At 32.5% G+C, this 16,375-nt stretch overlaps 1 long non-coding RNA gene across 7 annotated transcripts; it reads right to left on the reverse strand.

Moving 5' to 3' along the window:
* Positions 1–4,324: 4,324 nt before the first annotated feature.
* Positions 4,325–7,936, reverse strand: LOC112033022 (uncharacterized). 7 transcript variants are annotated; one of them, XR_010628885.1, is made up of 7 exons: positions 7,586–7,936; positions 7,143–7,478; positions 6,223–6,333; positions 5,348–6,132; positions 5,204–5,266; positions 4,752–4,811; positions 4,325–4,649 (listed from the first exon to the last, which is right to left on the reverse strand). It is a non-coding gene; the product is annotated as an uncharacterized LOC112033022 (long non-coding RNA). The 7 variants fall into 7 exon arrangements; XR_002885156.2 differs by having other exon boundaries at positions 5,348–5,755; positions 6,086–6,132; positions 7,143–7,915; XR_010628886.1 differs by lacking the exon at positions 7,143–7,478 and having other exon boundaries at positions 7,586–7,933.
* Between the last annotated feature and the right edge of the window lie 8,439 nt (positions 7,937–16,375).

Below are 16,375 nucleotides of genomic sequence, written 5' to 3' on the forward strand. Positions count from 1 at the left end.
AAATATAATTTATTTTATTTTTGACTTATGACTAGTTAACACCTCAACTTCTGTGAAAATATTATAAGAATTGTTGTGATTGTAGAACAACTCTCTTTACACTATGCTTACCATAAAAAACTTGAAGATGACTAGGTCGAACCTATACTCAACTAAGGGTTCATACGATGAGTAAGTTTCATCCTAAGCCTAAATATCCAAAGAGAAGCATTGAGAAAAGATCCCCAAATAGATAAACAAATTTATCAGTTCATTGGAATTAAATTAAGGGGGTGTGATGTAGATGGGTGGTAATCGTTAATGTACTTTAGCAAAGATTGAGCGAAAATGCTTGCTAATTTTTTTTTTTTTGATTGAATAAAATTAATGCAAATAAGTTTTACATTGTCTTTGGTAGGGCTGCGCATAGGTCAGTTGAAATTGATTTTGAGATCAAACCAACAACTGACCTGATGAGTGATGACAAGAAGTTTGAAATTGCATACCCTGTCGTCGACTGTGAAAATACGAGTTATCGACCTCCAAGGCTCCTTTGTTCTGGTGGTTCGATCTGTCAAAATTGCCTCAGGTTTGGTGGTAAAAACACGTGGTGGTAGAGTTATTATATCTAGTGGAGACTCACTAGATCTAGCTATGATGTTCCCAAATTTGGCAATGATCTTTCTAGATCTAGTATAATTCTTGCCAGATCTGGCAGAGAACAATCACACATTGAAGAATGATGGCTTTGAAGGTGGAGAACGTTAGCTTTCTGTTGGATCCATTATAGTCAATCATAGTTGATTTTGAAAGGTGAGACTTGTCTCTTAACCCAATATTATATTAGGGAGATAAACACCTTGAGAAGTTTCCTTGATAATATATTATATAAAAACAGTTTAATCTAAAATTAATATAATATATAGAGAGACACTTTAACCTAAAAGACCTAAGCCTAATGGGTGTGTGTACCTAATAATCCCCCCTTAAGTGTAAGTCTTTGCCTCTCTGTGGGCTTCAAGACTTTTTTCCTGGGTTATGAACAAGTCCTACTCATCCCTCTTGCCTATGGGCTTTTTTCTTCATCAACACATCATCTATGGGAACCACGTTGCGGATGTTTGATATATAAAAAATAGTCCATCCGTTTTTATAGACAAACGGATTCGTTCAATAATCAATATTTCCTTTTTCATCAATTCTATAAAAGTTAATCTCTCTCTCTCTCTCTCTCTCTCTCTCAGAGACAAGGAACACTACAAAAGATGCTTTTACCGTTAGGCTATCACTTGAATCTTGAATCTAATTTTAAAAAAAGTAGTATTTAAATTGGAAAAATTATATTTCTCCATGTTGTATTAAATTTTGCATTTTATTAAGAAACTTTTCAAATTTAACCAGTTAACTCAATTGGTAAAGTTTCTAATAGTTGAATAAGAAATCTGAGGTTCAATTCATGCCTACACTAAAAAACCGATTGGTGTCTTAGTTTAATGATAAAGAGCTATTATTAGAAGCGGAAGTCATAGGTTGAAACTCTCTATAAAAAATAAAAAAATTATGGCTCATAGACTTGTCATAAATTTGTCCTATAAACATTTCATTTGTTACAAACTGCCCATAAAAATTAGAATAAAATGAAATCTTTAATGAGTCGTTGGATTGAATCCTAACACTTTCACTTTAGTCTAAATCTTATAGTTTCAAATGAAACACTAAAAAGTTTGTGGAATTGAACTTAATAAAACCGAAACAATAGAGGCTATTTTTGCATATTGCAAATTTCCCGTTCAAATTTTATGAAGCTTCTTTGCAGGGATAAAAAGGTTCTTCGATAATGCTAACTAAGTACTGCTTTGTTGGCATATGATATAACGACAAGTACATAATGTTATTTTCTGGCGTCATGGTACCGTGCTCTACTGCTCTCACAGTATCTGGGTGCATTTAGCAAAGAAAAATGAAAATGCCTGGAGTGCGTGAATAAACAAACAGCCGCTGCAAAATATGTCGCTATCACTTCTAAGCTGTATATTGGGCTAATTGCACCAGCAAATATCATTTATTTATCATAAAAGTAATATTTTAAGTTGCATGGAAAAACTATATATTTATAATCAATTCTTACATAATCCAGGAGCACTACTCCGAGCTCTCATAAAGGAGATGAGCCCCATGTAGATCCCATGTGTGGATATATTGGGAGCTTCAACTATCTAAATTTTTTCTTATGTCTACATAGAAGAGAGAATCATCAATTGAGAGGTATTAAGAAATTTAAATTCTTTGTAGAGTAGTTATTAAGAAATTTAAATTATAGGAAAATTTAAAAAGTTAGAATTTGAATATATTGGCATTACAAAAAATAAAAACATGCTAATACCTTAAGTTTTACAATTCTCTTTCACTAACAAAATGAAAAAACAAAAAAACAAAACAAAAAACAAAAATGGATTGATGAAAGAAAAAGTGAGAACTAAGAATGCTAAGATGCGGGTAATAAAGTGAGAGAATGTTTGAAATGATAAGAGAGAGAGAGAGAGAGAGCAGCAAATGATACTTGTTGCGACTGCAAGCTCGGCCGTTAAGGAGAGCACTACTTGCACCATCAAGGAGAACTCATGATCTCAGTATATCTTTTTGCTCCATTTTTTGGGAAAAATGAAATTATGGATTGTTTTTATAAAATGAGTTGAATGAGTTACAAATATAAATAATTATGATTTTTTTTTAATTGACTTTTTGTTAAATATTTTGGTCATTTATTGTTATCTGAACTATCTTTACTATTATTTGGGATTTTATTTATTTATTTATTATTTGAGAAATTAAGGATTATGTTTGAGGGGCCAAAATTATTTTTGTTTAATCCAAATTCATGGAATTGTCAAGTCAGAGTGTTTAATTTTTTTTAAGGTAGACAAAACGCGTTAGTTAATATATATATATATATATTTCGTATGAATACCATAGGGCTTAAGCTCAATGTAGTGACGTTCAGCCATCTAAGGACAACACTTTACCCAAAAACTTAAGGAGTTTGAGCACAGTTATATTATATTAATCACTAATTCTTATTATCATTTATCAATATACTTACTCATATGAATATTCCAACAATTAATATATATAATAGTAATAGATGATTTCGGGAGGAGGAATAAACTCAGTAAAGTCGACAGAGGGATAATGTTATAGCTTACGAAAGTCACGAACACTATAATGTCTCACTCACAGTCTCACATAAGTCATACCTGCTTAGAATAATAGAATGATAATTGATAATCACACCGTGAGTTGGAAGGGCTTAATTATGGATTTCTATTTCTCCCTTCATCAAAGTTTTATGAAGATGATCTAAAAAAAAATTATCAAGATGCTTAGATGCACCTTGAAATATTTAATTGGGGTCAAGAGGATCTTAGAGTTCATCTTTTTTTGGGATAAGATCCCCCTCTATTTTTTTAACAAATATGAAATAAGTTGTAACTTGTATTTATTAAATTTTGTAAAGTTTATATGAGTTTTTTAAAAAACTATTGGATTTCTTAAATCTTATATATCTTATATCTGAATTAAAATTATAAGGGACTGGAGGATTTAAATAGGAGTGAATCATTTCCCATATTTTTTTAAGTCACCACACATTCTTAAAGATAAGATAATCACAGAAGAGAAGTAGAATTTATATGAAGATTTTGATAAGATGTGGAATGAAATGACTTATTGCACTTAAATGGTGGCTAAATTTTTTTTTTTTTGAGAAGGTAAATGGTGGCTAAAAATGAACTTAGAGAATCGAACGAATATAGGTAACCAAGGAGACTTAATGGTAAAATAAGGAGGTCCAAGCAACAATTAGTTAAAGAGAAAGCCATAGAAACTTACCTAAATGTAAAGACAATGTTGCTTATGAAAATTATAAAGTATCAAAGAGGAATGCAAAAATATAAATATAAATATAATTGATCAATACGCTAAATGTAAGGCTTATGATAAATTATGTAGCAAATTGGAGACAAGAAATGAAATTAAGAAACTTAAATGGTGTCCAATGCATTAAAGATGAATCTGAAAGAGTGTTAGTAAAAGAGATATGGAAAATTTATTTTGATAAACTTTTTAATGGAAGTGATATAAAATATTGGAGCGAATTGAGTAATCTAGTAGAGGATAGAAAGTGTAGGTTTATTTGAAGAATTAGGATGACTGATGTAAAAGATGCATTGAAGAGGACCAAAATGGAAAAAGCTGTGGGACCGGAAGCAATCCCCTATGATGTCTAGAAGTGCTTTGATAATGTGAGTGTATTTTGTTTGACTAACCTTATCAATAAGATCTTAAGTGGAGGAGAAGTACTTTAATATCTATTCACAAGAATAAGGAGGATATTCAAAATTATACAAACTAGTATGTAGCCCCGTGCCACCGCACGGGAATGTCATAGAAATGCACAAATGAAGGGCCATCGTAATTCAGCAATTCTCCAAGAACTGGAGGTGCGCGTTTTAACAAAGACAAATAAATTAGTTCTTATGAACAGCACAACGAAAACTTTGGTTGTGATGGTCTTCTTGATTTCACATTCCTCTCTTCATACCATAGAATAGTCCCACAGCTCTCACAAGTTTGTGTTGGCTTGCCAAAATTCCATGGTTCAGTGAATTTACCTATTACAATCAGCAATATCGAATGGGAGTTAGATAGCATGAACAATGATGTCAAATATAAATTTCAAAGGATTTGGAAATAATCAATAAAAGGGAACTTACGCTTCAAGGGGACATTCGAAGTAGTAACTTCAGTTTGTGTATCTTGCTAAGTCAATAAATCTATCAATCAAGAGATGTGGCATGAGAAGGAGGCCAGTTAAAAGAAAAGGGTACAAAACCAACATTGAGCACAACTAATTAGAGGAAGTAATTTTTAAAAAGAGCATAAATAATTTCTTTAGCTGGCTTTATTTAAATTTAAAGAATCTATAACAAAATCAAGTTTTAGTTAGAATGTCAAATATATAATTGGTAGCTATTGGAACCAAATTGTTTAGCTTTACAATTAAATAGATAAATCTGAACAAAATGGAAACAAATTGGATTTTGACTGGTTTTTCAAAGATTCATATGCATGTATTTTCATTTGGATGTCCATACATATAGTTTTAAAAGGCATGTGCACAATAAAAATTTTAAAGGGAAAAATTAAGTTCTATTCCATTCATTACCTGTAGGGGGAGCAACTTCGGCAGGGCCTATCATGTGGATGAAGTGGTCATTACGAAGATCATCTGCTGAATTTAGCATTATTAGTAGTGCAAAGATAGATTCCAAACAGCCATTGCACATTATTAGTACAACAAAAGTCTAACCTGATATAGTATTGGATTCATGTGAAGTGCTCCCAAACATAGTATTCGCATTATTTGGAATGAAATCAGTTGCCACCTCTTCTACCATCACATCCACAGGAACATCTAATAAGTTGTCATCTATAACTTCTTTATCAAATCTTTGAAGGATTTCGTCATTCAATTGAGAGAGCACCAGTATATTTTCCACATTACCAGAACCATACTAAATAGGTACCTCAAATAGATTTCCATTGCTGGTTTTACGTTGAAGGGTAGAGGTACCAGGACCATACGAAATAGGAACATCAAATAGGTTGCCATGATCCACTTCACTTCTACAACACATCTCTACTTGAGTTCGGATAGCTCTTTTTTTATTTAAAATCAAACTCCTTTTTGACCTTCTAGCTCGTGCTTCATCCATAACTATCTCAAAAAATATACTTGTATTATCGGACCACTAATACAATATTACCTTTAAGTACTGACCATATTTGTTAATTACTTGAAAATATATTAAATGGGAAAATACAAAGTTCTGGTAGTTTGTGAATACCATAAAAACAAAAATGTTAAAAGCTCTAACGAAAAGCATATAAACAATAAGTCATATAATTTACCAGTAATAACAACAACACTATCAGTAAAAAAGCAGCTGACCTTTTTCAAGAGAATAAGCAATTATTAATACATTATCAAGGCTAAATACTAACCATATTTTTGTAATCACAACATAAACAGGGGAAAAAAACTGACCTTTGTTAACAAAATAAGCAGGTACTATGGAAAATCACAGCTAACCTCTAATAAATAGAATATAAACAGCCTATCAAATAATTGACCAATAATAATAACATAAACAATAAAAAAAGAGCTAATAAAAAAGAGCTGACCTTTGGTAAGAAAATAAGTAGTTAAAAATTCTCAGTTCGTTGGCAACAGAGTTTCCCAATTTTATAAGAATCTCTTGTGGAGGGAAAAAGCACACCAAATAAGGGCATAAACTGTAAAAACATAGATGACAATAAGCTGTTTAAAGACCCTTTATCATATAAGTTACAAACAAATTTTTATGGTAAATCAGAATATACTATTACGCAATCAGGTATACAAACTAACCATGGTATACAAACATTATGAATTGGCCACATACCTCATAGTTTTTTCAAGAACATTAATCAAATACGCAAAATTAACCAAAGCCCAATTAGCAAATTGCAGAAAGAATGTATTCAGCATTATGTGTTCACCCGTCATATCAAAAAACTACCATAAAACCAAGAATCGCTAAAATAAAAATTAACACTTGCTCATAGCTTCTTCAACATTTGCTCATAGTTTCCTCCCCAAAAGCATTAATCAAATGCGTAAAAGCAACTGAGACCCATTGGCAAATTGCACGATAAACTAATACAGCATTATGTGTTCACCATCAATTTACAAACTAACCATAGTATACAAATATTATGAATTGGCCACATAGCTCATAGTTTTTTCAAGAACATTAATCAAATACGCAAAATCAACCAAAACCCAATTAGCAAATTGCAGAAAGAATGTATTGAGCATTATGTGTTCGCCCATCATATCAAAAAACTACCATAAAACCAAGAATGGCTAAAATAAAAATTAACACTTGCTCATAGCTTCTTCACTAAAATCAACCAAGACCCAGATAGGGAAATTGCACAATAAACTAATAATATCACAATCCAACCATAAAGTTCAAAAATTTATGAGGTGGGTATTAAAAAAAATTAAAAAAAAAATTTTAACAAAAAACCCACAAAAAAATTATGCATTCGCAACATACCATTTTTAAAACACCAGGAGTACCAGCAGCTTTGGGTGAGGTCTTGTTATGGGCGCATTAAATGACATGCCCACTGCCCATCGATCAAAGTAAAATTCACTGCTAAGCTAAAATCGAAAACCCCCGAAAAGAAAATTGTGAAAGCATGATTGGGAAAAAGGGTTTTTTGCGTTGTGTACGAACGAATAAGAAGAAGGGAATCAAAAATACAAGAAAAGAGAGTAATTTTTTGCTTTTAAATGGGTTTACTTGGAATGATCTGTGTGTGCGTTGCTGGGCTTTGAGAGAGAGCACCAATGATGAAGGTGGAAGTTTTTTGTGTGACAAAAGGAGAAACTAATGAAACAGAAAATAAAGATGCAACATCAATCATAGGAAAACAAAAAACTTATATAATTAAAGGAAGGAAAGCATAGGCAGATGAAAGAAAGGAGTAATCAAACCTTAGGAAGAATTCGTTTTGCAGAGCATAAACCAAGACCATTAAAATTGTGAAGAAAAGTACAATCTAAATAGATGCAGAACCTCTTCCTATATAAGATAGAGAAATGCCCAAAGGCGTGCATCATTAATACCGAGATATTCTTTTGAAATTCCATAGCATTCATTGAAGAAGAGGGGAGCTGTATATTGAAGGAGAGGAAGGATTTTGGGTTTTGAGAAGGGGAGGTGAACCTGAAAATACGCGGGTGTGAAGAGCATAATGTTATTTGACTGAAATTGGGGTGTACACGTGGTATGCAATTAGAGTTCTAATTGGTGTGTATACGTGGCACATAATTAGAGCTCTAATTTGGAATTCAATTTCACACTCTCTCTGCTTCACCTATTATTATACATATAGATATATAGATTACTATAGAATTCAATTTATGAGTCTCACTTTGAAATTTTGGGAGAAAGTGATTGAATATAACTTTTATAAGTTGAGACTTAGGATACAAAACAAAAATATTGGAGAATCAATTTTGTTTTATGCTAGGATGATCTACCATGGAAGTTATTTTCTTATTTTGAGTATATTATATTATATTTCTGTACCGATCATTTTCTTAATTAATTAAGCATTTGTTTACTTATATTAATTGATGTTTTTGAAATTAATAACCTTTTATTTAATCTTCCTCCTTAGACTAAAATCTTAACTTTACCGATTTTCAAAAAGAAATCTTGACTTCACCACTAAATTAGAAGCTCTTGGTTGACAAGGTGTCCAACCAATAGTCCTCCCAAGTGCTATTCGTCACCGTCAACACCCCACACTCAACATCATGGTCATCTCATATTTCATCATCTCCTTGCTACCGCCATCTCTTGAGGACCATATATGGCATCGCAATTGCTATATATCATTGACAATAAACGTCTCTTTTTGCCCAAGATTCTCTCACCACCACTATTCTCTTCGAGCTTGACGATAATATGTTTGATCAAGTATTTTCAGACCATAGCCTAATGCACCTTCAACTTTGTTAGCTCAGTCCTCCTCGCCAACATATTTGGTGGCTTGATCACCCTCACCCTAGTTATCACCTTATGGTTGTTGTTGGTGCAAACACAATAATAATAGAAATAATACAACGAGAAACTGAATAATACTTCTGAATATTATTAATTTAAAGAGAAAATTACATAACACTATTTGAACTGAGGCGTAACACTCACTCTCTTTAAGGAAATTCAAGCCCTTGTTTGGCTAAACTTCATAACCGGTGCAGACCTTCTCTGACTTGTCTCCCCTAGGATGCAACAGCCCAACAAGTGTCAAATGGCTAGAACAACCTCTGCACAAAGTATTCAAGCCCAAATCTCCACTAGAAAGATCACCCTTCTTTGCTAAGAACCTCTCTATTTTTTTTTTTTTTGGGTATGTTGCAGTAACTTGGATTAGGTCTGAATGAGTCTTTTTCTAGGCTCAATGGGTCTTACAAAATTACTACCCAAATTAATATGATCAATTAGGTCCATTATTCTGATGTTGTGGGTGTTACAAGATTAATTGCAGGATATTAATCTAATGGGGTGGAGTTTACACAATTAATGATGAGATAAGGAGTTTCTAAAGAATGAAAATGCTCAAATGAATAGTCCATTAAGTGAGTTAATCACTCTTTATTTTCCATAATAAAAATGGAGTATTAATTCGGGTAATTTACTCACCAGCAGATATGGTAATTATTCTAAATATGCTGTCAAGTAGGAGAAATTATAAGGTATTTAGTTTTTATTTAAAACTCCACAATTTTAAACAAGAGAGAGTCTTTTACTAGAATACCTCCACCCTTCACCTCCTCCTTGCGCACGTATCTTGCCCAATATTTGAGATAATTCATATTAGTCCATTAATCACCACAATTAAAAAGAACAAAACAATCTCTCTCATTTTCAATGTGGAATTAAATATTTTCACTAATTCCTCACATTCCATATTCACTCCCATATATTTACATTTATATTGTAATATTTATTTATTTTAATTAATTAATATTGAAATGCTCCAACAATCCCCCACTTATTTTAATATTAATTTTTTTTTAATTAAAGAGAGATTACCAGGCAAAGATGGGTTACTATGCATCATGAATGTGTGCTCTGCATTGAACCTTCACTTAGTAAAACAACGATCTCAACTCCAAAGTCGTAGTGGTCTCCGACTTGAACTAGGACTGCTTTAGAGAAATTAAGTGTCACTGCTTACACATAACAACCCAGGTGTTGACATGAGCTTTTATAACTAGCGCTTTACAGGTGTGCGCTGATCCTAGTTTCATGAGTATATTTGAGATTAAATTCAAATCTCATAAGGAGCGCCCTTACACCCATACTCACATAAGTGAAATTTTGTCAAGGGTGCTCCTGTAATTCTAACACCCCACTCATATGAGCTACAAATTTCATTAAGAGTTTTTTACTCAACCTCTCCACATTACAGGATAAATACACTTACATCATAGGGATGAGCAATTAAAAAATTATTTACAAAATAAATAATTAAAAAAAATAAATAACGCATTTCTTACGACCATCATATGATTCGTTGTTCCCATTGAACCTAATTCTCAGGATCTCTGGTCCTTGGGTTGCGTATCCTCATACATGGCTCATGATTCTATGGACTTTAGTCCCATCCCCCTCGATATATTCCAAACTCTATCTTTTGCCAAGGCCTTGGTAAATGGATCTGCAAGATTATCATTAGATTTAATATAATCCACAGTTATGATGTCACTACTCAAATAAGATTGCATGGTACTGTGATTTCTTCTTATAAGTCTGGATTTACCATTGTAATAACAATTTTTAACTCTACCAATTGTGGCAATGCTATCACAATGAATTAACATAGGTGGAATTGACTTTTCTCAAATTGAAATTTCATATAACAAATCTCTAAGCGAATTTGCCTCTTCACTAGCTGAAGCTAAAGCTATTAATTCAGCTTCCACTGTTGAATTAGCAATTATTGTTTGCTTTTTTGATTTCTAACAAATAGCACCACTATCTAAGGTAAAAATATAACCAGTGGTAGAGAGAGAATCACCTGACAAAGTATTCCAATCGATATCACTAAAAGTTTCAATCATAGCAAGGTACTTTTTATAAAATAAGCCATAACTTTTGGTACCAATTAAATATCTCATGACTCGCTCAATAGCTAGCTAGTGATCTTTACTAGGCTTGCTAGTAAATCTGCTTAGCACTCCTACTACATATGCAATGTCAAGTCTAGTACAATCAGTAGCATAATGCAAACTACCAATGATGCTAGCATAATCATTTTGATTAAAAATCTCATCATTATTATTCACAGGAAATAAATGAACACTAGAATTAAAAGAAGTAACTACACTTTTGTGGTCATGAAAATTATATTTTCTCAACATAATGTGATTGATCAAGAAATATTCCATCACATGTTTTTGTAATTTTGATGCCCAAAATAAAACTAGCCTCACTAAGATCTTTCATATCAAAATGGCTTTTAAGCATATTTTTTATGTCATTTATAACATGCGTATTTGAGCAAAAAATCAACATATCATCCACATAGAGGCTGATAATAACATGTAAATTATTCCATAATTTATAATAAATACATTTATCACATTCATTTGATTTATGATCATTCTCAATCATGCAAGAATCAAACTTTTCATGCCACTGCTTAGGTATTTGTTTTAAGTCATATATGGATATTATTAGCTTACATACCTTGCTTTCTTGTCCAAGCTCTACAAAGCCTTCGGGTTGATCCATATAAATCTCATTCTCTAGGTCCCCATTTAGAAAAGCAATTTTTACATCTATTTAATGAATTTTCAAATAAAAAATTGCAGCAATAGCAATTAACAATCTAATAGATGTAATTCTTGTTACCGGAGAAAATGTATCAAAGAAATCAAAATCAGCTTTTTGTTTAAAGCCTTTTGCAACAAGTTTAGCTTTAAACTTATCTATAGATCCATCCGGTTTCAACATTTTTCTAAGGACTCATTTACAACCTATGGTCTTATAACCGGTGGAAGATTTACTAATTTCCAAGTTCTATTAGAAATTAGAGATTTCATCTCATCATTTACAGTCTCTTTCCAAAATATAGTATCAGGTGATGTTAAAGCCTCTTTTAAATTTCGGGAATTTTCCTTAATGTTAAAAACATAATAATCAAGACCAAAATCCTTTTCAACTCTAGCTCTTTTACTCCTTCCAAGTTCTATTTCAAAATTTTCTTAATTTTGTAAATGAGATGTAGAAAATCTAGGTTGTGATAAAATATTTTCTTTACCCCCACTATTTTTCAATTTAAAATGAAACTTTTCTTCTTGAAAAATTGCATCACCTGATTCAAAAATTATTTTATTTTCAAGATCAAAAAATCTATAAGCTGCACTATTAATCGCATAACCAAGAAAAGCACAAGTAGTAGCTCTTATACCTAATTTAGGTATTTTAGGATCAGTAAGCCTTACATAAGCAAGACAACTCCATACTCTCAAATATCCCAAATTTGGCTATGTCATTTCCACATCTCAAAATGTGTGGTATGAAACTTTTTATGTGGCACCCTATTCAAAACATGACATGCAGTTAAAATAGATTCACCTAAAAAATATAAATGTGCACCAGATTCAATTAACATGGCATTTGTTAACTTAATTAGAGTTCTATTTTTTCTTTCAGCCACACCATTAGAAGCAGGTCAATATGGTGCAGTAGTTTCATGGATAATTCCTAAAAACTGGACAAATGAGTTGATTCATACTCATGGCCTCTATCACTTCTTATTCTTTTTATTTTTCTACTGAGTTGATTTTCAACTTCTTTTAAAAAATCTTGAAATTTTTCAAAAGTATCACTTTTATTTTTCAACAAATAAACAATTGTATATTTTGAGAAATCATCAATAAAAGTGATATTATATCTATTTCCCCCACGAGTTAAAATTTTCTCAAATTTACATAAATCAGAGTGAATTAACTCAAGCAATTCGGTATTTCTTACCACACTTTTATGAGGCCTTTTTGTAATCTTAGCTTGACTACAAGTTTCATATTTTTCAAAATCTTTTGACAGTCTTGGAATTAATCCTAAACTACTCATGATTCCCACATATCTACTATGTATATGACACAAATGAGCTTGCCAAAAATTAATAGAAGAAAGCATATAAATTGAACTAGTAGATACTTTATTATTTTTAACATTCAATTTAAACATCCCATCACAAGCATAACCCTTGCCCACAAATAACCCCTTTTTAGTGATTACATAGTTATCAGATTCCATAATTTGCTTGAAGCGAGCCTTGTTAAGCAAAAAACTTGACATCAAATTCTTTCTCACGGACGGAGTGTAAAGTACATCTTTCAATGTTAGCACACGTCCAAAAGTGAATTTCTATTCAACCTCACCACTCCCAAGAATTTTGGTTTTGCTAGAGTTACCAAGCATAATTGTTTTTTTCTTCTTCAAAAGGAGTGTACAATTTGAACCAATTTTTGTCATAGCAGATATGCCTATTAGCACCAGAATTTACCCACCACCCTTCAACATATTGTACCATATTAATATCTGTAATCATAGCCACTAAAGATTCTTCGGTTACGTTAGCTTGTGGGACAGATACATGTTTCCGAAATTTGCAAAATCAAGCAATTTGCCCACTCTTGCCACAAACAAAACAGGATCTATTAAATTGATCTTGTGAAGGGGGTCATTGGTTCTTATTGTAGTTTTATTTGGGTTTCTCCTTCCTTGAGGTCTATTATTATTTTTGAAGGCTCTCTTTTTAGACTTCAATTGACCATTTCTAGGAAAATGATTTTTGGGCATATTATTATTGGCTGAAATAAGGCTTATCTTTGTGGTGGAAATACCATTGCTCTCTTGTGTCATGAGTGCATCTTGTCCCCTAGCCTCCTCCTCCACACGAATGCGTGTGATCAAAGTCTCCAAGGATGTCTCATTTTGTTTGTGCCGCCAAGTCTTTTGGAACTCCCTCCAAGATAGTGGTAATTTATCAATTATGCCAGCTACCACCAAATTGTCTCTAATCTTTATGCTTTCGGATCTCAATTCTGCCACAATTATTTGGAAGTCTTGTGCTTGATCCACCACCTATTTTTCATCCACCATTTGGTAACAGAAAAATCTACTAGCAACATACTTCTTTGCACTAGCCTCCTTGGTATCATACTTGCTTTGTACAGCTTTCCAAATTTTATTGAGAGAATTGTAAGTTGTATCGTAATAATCATAGAAATTATTGGCAAGACAATTTAAAAGATAAGAGCAACAATTATATTTATCTTTTGTATACTTATCTATTTTTTCTTGATGGAGACTAAATTCTTCCTCACTCATCTCATAGGTAGAAACTTTTGATGGATTCTTATCAGTGAGGATGTAGGTGACTTTGAGAAGACTCAAGTAGAAGAGGACCTTTCATTTCCACCTCTTAAAGTGGGCTCCCTTAAAGTGGGCTCCCTTAAAGTGAAAGGGCTTGTTGAGATCTCCAACAAGCTCATTTGGTTTCTCTTGTGTAGGTTCCATGTATTGAATCTCCTTAAAATTGTTGGTACAAACATAATAATAATGGAAATAATACAACGAGAAACTGAATAATACTTCTGAATATTATTAATTTAAAGAGAAAAATTACATAATACTATTTGAACTGAAATGCGGCACTCACTCTTTTTAAGGAGATTCAAGCCATTGGTTGGCTAAACTTTACAACCAGTGCAGACCTTTTCTGACTTGTCTCTCTCAGGATACCATAGCCCAACAAGTGTCATATAACTAGAACAACCTCTGTACATAGTATTCAAGGGCTTGAGAAGACTCAAGTAGAAGATGACCCCTCTTGAAGCGGGCTCCCTTAAAGCAAAATGGCTTATTGAGATCTCCAACAGGCTCATTTGGTTTCTCTTGTGTAGACTCCATGTATTGAATCTCCTTAAAATTGTTGGTGCAAACACAATAATAATGGAAATAACACAACGAGAAACTGAATAATACTTCTAAATATTATTAATTTAAAGAGAAAAATTACACAATACTATTTGAACTGAAGCGTGGTTCTCTTTAAGGAGATTCAAGCCCTTTGTTGGCTCAATTTTCTAACCGGTACAGACCTTCTCTGACTTAGCTCCCTCAGGATACAACAGCCCAACAAGTGTCATATGGCTAGAACAACCTCTGCACAAAGTATTCAAGCCTAAAGCTCTACCAAAAAGAACACCCTTCTTTGCCAAGAACCTCTCTATTTTAGCAGGAGGATCCAAGAGGCTAATTCATTTCCATTTTTGATATCTCACCCTTCACCTCCCCCTTGCGCATGTATCTAACCCAATACCTGAGACAATTCATATTAGTCCATTAATCACTACTATTAAAAAGAACAAAATAATTTCTCTCATTTTTAATGGGGGATTAAACATTTTCATTAACTCCTCATCTTCCATATTCACTCTCACATCTTTATATTTATGTTATAATATTCATTCATTTTAATTAATTAATATTAAAATGCTCCAACAGTTGTGCTCAAGTCTAAGAAAGGAGAGAGATCAATGAGGGATAGAGGAGAGATCGGTGAAAGTGAAAAAAAAAAAGTATATATATATATATATAGAAGGTAGCCATCATGCATTCTTACAATTTCGGCAACAAGAGACTTTACCAGTTAAACTAACTATAACCCACTTAAAATTGTGTAAGTTTGAGTTTACATGAAATTTAATGGAAATGAGGTTAGCAAAATTGCATCTGGAACTAAATTGACAATGATATAAAATCGTGAAACTCTTAGTTTTATAATATAAAAGTAAGGCCTAGATTGTGAACTGAAGGATAATACATGCCGACCGAAACAAACAAGTGAAACTAAGTCCTTCAAATCGTTCATTTGAAAAAATTGAATTGACATTGAAAATAACATAACTTTGAAGGTTAAATTGACATGCGACAACAACATTTCAGGTTTTTTTTTTTTTTAAATTTTTTTTTATTAACATAAAGAGACTAAAATGTTTAGATTGTGAACTGAATGGATAATACATGCCGACCGAAACAAAAGTGAAACTAAGTCCTTCGAATCGTTCATTTGAAAAAACTGAATTAACATTGAAAATAACATAACTTTGAAGGTTAAATTGACATGCGACGACAACATTTAAGTTTTTTTTTTTTTTTTTTAAACATTGAGAGACTAAAATGTTTAGTCTTTTTCTGAGCTTCTTGTGATTTCATTAAAATCCTCAGCACAAAGCCAAGGAATATCATGTCTAGTATTGAGCAACCTCAGTTTATTCCATGCTTCAACTCTCTTGTGTGTTGCTGGTTCTCCATAAAAACCTATAAATCTCCATGCTTCATCACCACCTTTATTAATTATTGAATCAATGTGGTATTTGGAAAAAGAATCCTAAGAATAATGATTTGTAAGAAAAATGTTACTGTCTTTTAAATAAAATTCTCATTTGTATCTATGCTGATTGGCTAGAAATAATTAGGTATGAAAGATTGGGCGGTGAAAGGGCCTAAACTGTGAGGGTCCTATAATCTCATAAAATTCCAGACATAGAATCTGTGGGGGGAGAAAACCCAACCCAACTTATTGGGCCCAAGGCCCTGAATGAGGAACACTCTTCGTCCGAGGAGGTGTGACCTTCAGTCAGAGGCCCACGTCAAAGGGGAATGCCTTGAGACGAGCACGTGTGCCATCCGAG

Source organism: Quercus suber, unplaced genomic scaffold, assembly GCF_002906115.3.
Source record: "Quercus suber isolate HL8 unplaced genomic scaffold, Cork oak 2.0 scaffold_71, whole genome shotgun sequence".
Classification (NCBI taxonomy): Eukaryota; Viridiplantae; Streptophyta; class Magnoliopsida; order Fagales; family Fagaceae; genus Quercus; species Quercus suber.